The sequence below is a fragment of the Octopus bimaculoides genome, chromosome 7 (genome assembly GCF_001194135.2).
Source record: "Octopus bimaculoides isolate UCB-OBI-ISO-001 chromosome 7, ASM119413v2, whole genome shotgun sequence".
Classification (NCBI taxonomy): domain Eukaryota; kingdom Metazoa; phylum Mollusca; class Cephalopoda; order Octopoda; family Octopodidae; genus Octopus; species Octopus bimaculoides.
Genome location: NC_068987.1, coordinates 19782540 through 19792144, shown reverse-complemented (window position 1 = coordinate 19792144; position 9605 = coordinate 19782540). Strand labels below are relative to the sequence as shown.

The 9605-nt window shown below is 37.0% G+C and overlaps 1 protein-coding gene across 3 annotated transcripts in view; it reads left to right on the top strand.

Moving 5' to 3' along the window:
* Positions 1 to 9605, top strand: part of LOC106872891 (probable phospholipid-transporting ATPase IA) — a 427279-nt gene that overhangs the window by 132695 nt on the left and 284979 nt on the right. The window contains exon 1 of one of the 3 annotated variants that reach the window (XM_014920053.2): positions 667 to 765. The exons of the other annotated variants lie outside the window; for them this stretch is intronic. The gene's annotated coding sequence lies outside the window, so the exon portion shown is untranslated. Of the gene's footprint in view, positions 1 to 666; positions 766 to 9605 lie in introns of those variants that run through there. 3 annotated transcript variants of the gene reach the window in all.

The window sequence follows — 9605 nt, the reverse complement described above, 5'->3', positions numbered from 1 at the left end:
TTTATGCATAAATATTTGCTTAAAATAACATATTTTTACATTTATTTATTTAACAGTATTTAACAAATAGGTTTATTGTCAATTAAAAGATTTCGATTAAAAAACATATATAAAATCAAATTGCCCATAAAAAGTATTTGCTGTCCATGGACCCCCTGTTTTGTCCGGGGACCACAGTTTGAAAACCCCTGGCATAGAGGTTCCCTTGTAGCTATAGTTATTGTTGCTTTTTCACTGTTATTGTTGTTGGCTGGATGTTCAACAGACTGAGAATCACTTGTCAGAATGAAAATTAAATTTTCATATTGAAACTGGAGCAACTATCGGTGACTAGTTGAATAATCATATCTTCTCCACCCATTTCATTTGATCCTGGAAGCTGTGAGATGTCACTACAGCAGACAGACAGTGTGAGGAGGTTTCTTCTTCTTCCTGGCTCACTCCAGCTGTCTTTTAGCTTCTTCTACACCCAGCTTTTCTTCTGATGAATATTAAATAAACACTATTTGACACCGCATTCAATGATGAACTGGAGCAAAAATAAAAATACATAAAGCAAAAAAAAAAAATAATAGAAAATCAATTTTGACAAGCATTATATCGAGATGACACAAATTATAAAAGATCGATTGGGTTTGCGTTGTTATTTTATTACTAGGTGGTGGAGTAGTAGAAAAGTTGGTAGCTAACAGCATTCACTTTCATCGTTCTTCCTCTGTGTTTTTTCAAATACTATCACTTTCGGTGTTTGCCTTCACCTCTCAAGTAAGTACCAATCAAAAAAAATCTTAGGGACAGTTAACTCAGCTGTACACTAGACCTTTCTTAAATTTTGTGGCCATGTAATGCCATAACGTTTTCATTTTGTTCTTTGTGTGTTTGTATTTCTTTCAGAAAGTTCATTACAATGATTACATTTGATACAGGATGGTGCAGAAGTTTTGGACACTTAGGTCATGTGTGTATGGAGGATAAGTGTGTTTGACCCCTTAGTGTTCAGCTTACTGTTAAATGTAATGCTTATTTATTGCATTGCTTTGAATTTATCATGTATTATGTAGCATTAAGATTTCAATGATGTGATTGCTTATTCTTATAAATCTGGCCAGTTTAAATATAAAATAGGTAGAAAACGTTGGGCTGGAGATATGGTCGGTTTAAAAGCTAAAGGATTAAATGTAGATGAGCATCAGTTTGAACACATATTGAGGATACTGAGGTGACACATTGATTTAAATATAACTTAACCATTCTTGCTTTTAGCCTTTTGCTTCTTTCTATCCTTCACTCCTGACCATGCTGAAGCATCGCTCTGAAAAGTTTAGTTTACCAAATCAAACCCAGTACTTTTTTTGAGTTTAGTATTTACTCGATCAGTCTCTTTGTTGCCAAATCACTAAGTCAAACTACGTGGAGGAAGTAACAACAAACAGTCCTGTATGCGTGCACACACACACACACACACACACACACGATGGGCTTCCAGACACTTTTTGCCTATCAGATTTACTCTCAAGTCACTGGTTAGTTTGGTGTCATAGGACAAGGCACTTGCCCCTTGTGTTTCACAATAGGACTGAGCCCCAAACTACTACATGGTTGTGATGCAAACTTCTTAAACATAAAGCCATACCTGTGCCTATATAATTCAATCACTGGTGATTAAGTTTTATTCCATATTAAACCTTCTTCCCATTATGAACTGCCTGGAGTCCAGGCTTTTGTACCATTCAATATATTGGAATTAATTTAATTTAAATATGCCCACCACTTCTACAGAAATTTAGTCTTGCTATGGCTAATCTCAAGAAATTTTTATTTTGCAGGTGTTATAAATTATGGTCTTGAATCAAGTGCTGGAATTGGTCTTGGTTTCTGTTAAAACCATTTTACTACTGCTGATTCATTTGTGAAATATCATAAATATCCTGATATTCCATATCTCCCTTCTCCTATCACTATCTCTGCTCCTAAACGTCTGTTTCAGACCTGCATAAAGCAGAAAGGATGATTGGGTGGGTATGATAGGATATCCAACTCTTTCCTACTTCTTCCCTTTTGTATCTGTGGTAGGATGTGTAATTCTACTTGCCACCTTTAAAACTTGATGATGGCCAAATTGAAAAATTATTTTTATTGGTTTGTTTTTCATTTTGTGCCCTTTCAGTTTGAAGTGTGTGTGTGTGTGTGTGTGTGTGTGTGTGTGTGTGTGTGTATTTAAAATTTAATGTAGACTTTCTTTCATCCTTTTGAAATTGGTACAGTAAGTACTGGGGTGAATATATTCAACTACAACTGAGAAAGCAGTGCTATAGCACTGGACTGAACCAGAAACCAGTAACAAAAATTATTTTACAGAATTAAATGTTAACATGGGCATGATGGCTTGATGTAGGCAAATCACCATCATTACTGTAACATCCACTTTGTATTTTCACATGGGTTGGGCAGAATTTGAGGCAGATTTTTTACAGCCCAATGGCCTTCTTGCTGCCAACCCTCATCTGTTTCCATGTAAGGTAATATTTCTCTTTAGCCAGACATGTTCATAGAAAATTGGAAACCAACAACACCACTTCTATAATGGTGCTGCTTGTTTATGACCATTATGTGATGTTAAGGCAAGGCTACACATATCTTCATACATACATATATGAAGATGTAGATATACATGTAAATAAATAATGGGTTTCTTTCAATTTCCATCTATCAAATCCATTCACAAAGCTTTGCTTGGCCAAGGGCTATTATGAAAAAAAAAACACTTGCCCAAGATGATGCCCTGTGGGACTGAACCCAAAACCACATGGTTGGGAAGCAAGCTTGTTAACCATGCTGCCATGCCTTTAAAATTATATTCACATCTGTGTATGATGTCACTAATATTGCAATTAATAGGATTTTCATGGTGACAGCTGCTGTATCTATATCATTGACTTCTTGGTGTATCTGAGTCCAACAAATCATTTTAGTTTGCATTTGGAAATGCTTCACTGTTAATAGTTGTGCCCAACTCATCAACATAGCAAGCATTTAACTTCGTCCAATAAATCATGAGGAATCTTCACCTATTTAATTAATAGCTGTAAGAATTCTGTTGATTGATTTCAGTTCAGCTTTGTTCCACCAGACTTACAATATTTTTAGGGATATGTGCAACTTGATTATGTAATTTCCTCTTTTATAAGATGGTAGGGGGATTTGGCTGCTATTTTAAGCAGGTCTGAGTGACTACTCAGAGACTTGCATGTTGGATCTGGCCTACAGCAATGTTTATGTGTTATATAATTTAATAGATTTTATTTATTTTATAAATATTTTTTTTAATTTAATAAAAGAAATCATTTTATTTTATTAAAAGAAATTTTATAAAATTAAATTTATAAAATTTTTTTTTTCTTTTTAATTGTAAAATATTCTCTAAAATTTATACTGCTTGCAGAATCTGACTAGATTTGATTAACATCAGTTCCCCAAAGTCAAATCTGTGCACCTTGGGGGAATCTTTTGTTATATCAACCAATGAAAAAGCAGCTTATAAATCCATATACTAAAGAATATGACCTATTTTGGCTTACTTTGTAAGTCAAATGAAATTTTTTTTTCTTTGCAAAATTTGTGCTCATGTCTGTCTGAATGGATTCTAGTAATGTGAATGATATTGAAAGGTTTTGCAGCTGAAACAGTGCAAGCTTTCTACCAAACATTGGTTTTCTCAAGAACTGTATACATTCAGTTGGACAATTTCTGTCTACTTTCATTTTAACCCTTTAGCATTCAGATTTTTGTCAAACGCAAAGCTTATTTATTCACATTGTTTTTAATTAATCATACATTATCACATAGCTTTGAGAGTTCAGTTATGTAACTGTTGCAGTTTTAGAATATTGTAGGGTAGGTGTGAGAGGTCAAATCTGGCTGGTTTGAATGTAAGACATAGAATATTTGGACTGGATATGGCTGGTTTAAATGCGAATGGAATAAGGATTCTTACTTAATAGGTGTGTGTGTGTGTGTAATATAAACATTTAATCCATAATTGTTAATTCAGCAAAATATAGTTTGTCCAACTAATTATTATGGTTTAGTGGATTTGGTAGATGGAAACTGAAAGAAGCTTGTTGTATACAGTAATCCCTCGACTATTGCGGGTGTTACATTCCAAAACCCCACCACGATAGGTGAAAATCCATGAAGTAGAAATAGTACTGTACTGAATTTTTTTTTTTTTTATAATTTATATATATTTATTTTATTATAAGTGCAAAACACCACCACATAGGAATCGACGTAAGCTTAGATAATAACCCGTGATAGATGAACTGTGACATGGTGAGGAGATACTGTATATCTATGTATGTAGGTGTGTGTGTGTGTGTGACAATCGTAAATGAGTGTCACTGTCATACCAGCAGTGTCGTTCATTTCCAGTATTCTGTGTGAACATGTCTGTCCATAGGGAAAATATTACTTTACTTAGAAACGGGTGAATGTTGGTGATAGATGAGGGTTCGCTGGTCAAAGAAAATCTGTGTCAAAGAATTCTGTCCAGCTTATGCAAGTGTGGAAAAATGAGTGTTAAAATGACAATGATGATATTGTTGTTTTTATATCCACTCTTCCTTGCTTGCATGAATTAGATGAAATTTATTGAAGTATGTTTTCAGCGACTGAACCTGGATGTTCCTGCTATCACTGACCTACACTGTTTTCCAAGCAATCTAATATTTACCTTTGTACTTCCAACATTAATAGTACAATAGCTGGATATGTTTGCATGGAAGATTGCAAATGAATTACACCATTTGAACCATGGCATCTGTTTAGAATTATTAACATGATATCAAGAAAAGGAGACCCCAAACTCACACACACACGCGCACATACACGCACATGCACACATACACACACACGCACACATACACACACGTGCAGGTAAACACATGTGCACGTAAACATGTGTATGTGCGCGTGTGTGTGTGAGTTTGGGGTCTCCTTTTCTTGATATCATGTTAATAATTCTAAACAGATGCCATGGTTCAAATGGTGTAATTCATTTGCAATCTTCCATGCAGGCAATGGAGCAGATCTGTTCAGCTCTCAGATTATGCCTAGACGCAAAGGCCAACATAACAGTCATGAATGTGTTAAAAACCGATCTATTGGTAAAACACACTCTACCAAGTAAACTCAAGACAAAGAACAGTGTTTTAAGTTGACCGATCGCCAAGTTATGCCTGATTTTAGGAGACAAGTAGTTAGATAAATTTGCATCTATACCTATGTAGTGAAACCTCTCTCTCGGGCATTCAATCATAAATGATAACGAAGCTGCTAATATCTAGCCTTCGGCTACCTTGGACATTTCTGTCCATCATCCTGATTGGTTCTTATTTTGCGCGGCAATTGCCCCCATGTTCTGCTTGCGAAGGGGGCATTACGTCCAATCGTGGCCTTAGGATAAGTCACGTGATAGTTTTACAGAACACAGCTACAGCCAGTTCCAGCGCCGACGTCTTCACCACCAATGTACTGTGTACCACAATGTCGTGCGCCAGCAACCCCACCACCAGGGACACACCAATATCAACAAACCAGGTTTTATCGACGCTGTTGAGTGGATTGTTTCCACTCACGAACAACAGTCAGAACTAACCAGCCAGTATATACTATACCAGGTAACACAGATCGCAGCATTTGACGCTCAACACACATTGTGTGATACTACAGCTCTGCTCCTTGACCACAACTTCCTGCGTATGAACATTCTATCTCCTTGTGTAACTTTAATACGAACTGGTATTTCTCTATCTCAGTGTTTTAAGACTTTTTACAGTCTATGTTACAGACACTCTTTCTATGTTCTGTGTTTCCTCTCATTCACACGCACACTTGTACTCTCACATATTGTACACACACTATTGCTTATACGACTGTCCGTCACTTAACATTTGTTGTATACCTTCTATTGTACACAAAGGCCTGATTTATCTACTGTGTTAAATTTATATGTTGCATGCACGCGCACACAGACAAACAGTTTCACTTTGTTAATAAACTCACTCTCATTATATATCATAACGGTTGTGTCTGTCACTCTCTAATTCCTTCTGGCACTTGGTTCTCGTATCTCCCACGATGAGCCTTCTATCATATATAATCTTGTTTTTGTGTTCGACCGTGCGACGTGGTAAAAAAGGAGCCTTTATCGTCCACGTCGCCATCTCCTTTGGTTCGCACGGTCGAAGTATTACACCTATTATCGTATTTTGTTAGGGCCCCATATGATAAAGATGTGGATGGGAAAAGTGTGGGTAGAAGGTGATGTGCGAGCAACCCTCTCCCCTTACTGTTTTACAAAGTAAGCAACAACACAATTAATTACGTAGAGGCAGCCATGGTTGAAACAAGACCTGTCCAGGTGGAGAACCTATACGCCATTGAAACCGGGAAACTGGCCCTTATGAGCCAGGCATGGCTCGAGGAGGAACAAACAAGTTGAACATTATTACAATAGAAATATTATCCTGATGATACAAGTTAGATTTTATTTTTTCCTTATAATAATACCATTGATTAAACTAAAATAGAATTGAACAAAAGGAAGTGTCTTTCTGTGGTTGCTCAACTTGCATGAAATATCAATGAAATCACACTTTACTGCCTGTAAAAAGTTAGGGCGCATTGAACATAAGTTGGGATGGTCAAGACTGGCACTCACCTTTGATCTTAGTTCTGTTCTTTCAAAGCTGACTTAGGGCTAAGCAATTACTTAAATATCTTTAAGGTTGTATTTTATCATTTTATTCATTTGTTTCAATCATCGGCTGCTATCATGCTGGAGCACTGCCTGAAGAGTGTAGTTGACCAATTTGATACCAGTACTTATGTTTTAGGTCCGGTACTTATTCTATTGAGCTTTTTTTTTTGGCCAAACTGCTTAGTTACAGACACACAAACCCACATTGGTTAAGTGATGAGTCTTGTTGTACACACACACACACGCACGCACGCACGCACGCACACACACACACACACACAGTTCCTATAAAGTTTCCATCCACTAACTTTACTCAGTAGGCATTTGTTGGCTCAGGGCTATAAAAGACATTGTCCAGGGTGGTGTACAGTGGGGCTGAACCAAAATCACATGGTTGCAAAGCAAACTTTTAACCAGACACCCACAACTGGACCAAAGGACTTTTAAACCCTTGCATGTTACATTAACTAATAAAGTCCGTCATCATAGTGTGATATTCTGAATTAATCTAGACTTTATACTTTTAAGTGCTGTAATGTTGTCTCTTGCACAGAAACACTTTCAGTTTGAACTGACAATAAATAGATATATATCATAGATATTTATCTGTTAATATACTCACTGCCTTCGTATCTTAGTAGTCTCTTATCTGTTTGATCAAATCTTTCGGGGGAAGGGCTAAATAGATAGGTAAATTTGCTCTCTGATCTTGATTTTAGTGTATGTTTACACCAGTATGCGTTTGCATAATGCATAATTGTGTATGCGTGTGTTTATACATGTTTGTTTGCATGGGTGCTCATCTGTTCATCTGTGTATGCATACACACATCTTGTCTGCATTCATACGTATCTGTCCAAGTGCTTGTGTTTGCATTCATGTGTATATACATGTTTGTATGTGTATATATACACATGACTCTGTGTGGATGCCTTCAGGAGTTTAAGGCCATCTGCCAATGTCAGAAGAATAAGTTATGTAACAGAATGAATGCAAGAGAAGGCGAGTGTTAGAGTTAGCTTTATTTGTATCTTAAATTCTGTTGATGAAAAACGCTGACAAGAGCCCCAATCTTTTATCTGTCTAGTGTTCAAATACAGACCTTTGATGTTGCCTGCCCTTCATTGAGTCACTTATGACCCTGTTCACACATTATTTCTACATTTATTATTTATTTTGTTTATTAATCTCATAGCCTGATAAAGTAATTATACTCTTCATACAAGATATGATAAAGTCACTTGTTTACTATATAAAGCCTCTGGGAACAAACGTCTACCAAAGTCTTTCTACTTTTTATTGCTAGTTCAAACTCTGTCTTGTCCATCTTGTTATTTACGCCCAGGTCAGCTCTATTCAAAAAGCCCTATGATCAAATACACACTAGTGTGTGTATTTGAAGGGTGTGAGATTTGAGGGAAATTTGATTTATTTTTAGCATGGTTCAATAAGTATGTGGAGGCTTCCTTCAATATTCAGTTGTTGTTTAACCACAGAGCAGTCATTCCATCTGTGACCTCTGTTTATTTATTCAGCCATAGTATATCTAGGGTGGAGGCGCAATGGCCCAGCGGTTAGGGCAGCGGAGTCGCGGTCATAGGAACGCGGTTTCGATTCCCAGACCGGATGTTGTGAGTGTTTATTGAGCGAAAACACCTAAAGCTCCATGAGGCTCCGGCAGGGGATGGTGGCGAACCCTGCTGTACTCTTTCACCACAACTTTCTCTCACTCTTACTTCCTGTTTCTGTTGTGCCTGTAATTCAAAGGGTCAGCCTTGTCACACTGTGTCACGCTGAATATCCCCGAGAACTACGTTAAGAGTACACATGTCTATGGAGTGCTCAGCCACTTGCATGTTAATTTCACGAGCAGGCTGTTCCGTTGATCGGATCAACTGGAACCCTCGACGTCGTAAGCTACGGAGTGCCAACAACAACAGTATATCTAGGACTACATTATTTAACGTAGCCTTTCTTTTTCAAATTTGAAGGATATTCAGCTGCTATTTCTACTAAGTTGTCTGCTCAACACATTTCAACTCATTGATTCAAGTACTCATTTATTTATTGTTGTTTTTTAACTTTTTTTAAGTCCCCTTCCATTTGTGACCTTCCCAAAGCCTTATTTCAGCTGTGACCAGTCCACCTATTTATTTAATCATAGTGTATCGAGGACAACATTAGCCACACTTAAGTGGCAATATACTACAACATTATCCAGTGTTTTCCTTCCTTTTTAAAGATGTGGTAGCGTGTAATTTGAAGGAGATTTGAAGTTGCTATTTCTAACAGGGTCGATCAAGCATTATTCAAGGTCCCTTACGTGGCTTGTACCAATCTGCAAACATGTATTCATTCACTCAATACAAGCTGGGCTTCTGACAGCACTGTCTGATGCAACAATCGTATTACGTAGAAAGAAGTCTGCCCACTGTAACGAGTAACGATCAGTTACGTTATGTAGAGGAGCGGGATGAGGAAATCAATGCTAGTCTTAATATTTTGTATTTAGAGATCAATCAATTGTTGTTGCCAGTCACCATGGTAACCACATATAGACTGCTGCTGCTGTTACTACTACTGCTTAATTAGAGTTAATGGCGATGTTCTGTTGTCTTTTCATATTTGATAGGCTATTTTGTCAACTTTGAGTGTCACTACGTATGATTACATTAGTATGTGCTTCCATATATCTATATATGCATGCACTTGTACATGCAGATATTCACACACAAACTGTAATTTATAAAATCAGATAATTTAGATTATGCTTTCTCTCTCTCTCTCTCTCTCTCTCTCTCTCTCTCTCTCTCTCTCTCTCTCTCTTTCTCTCTTTCTCTCTCTC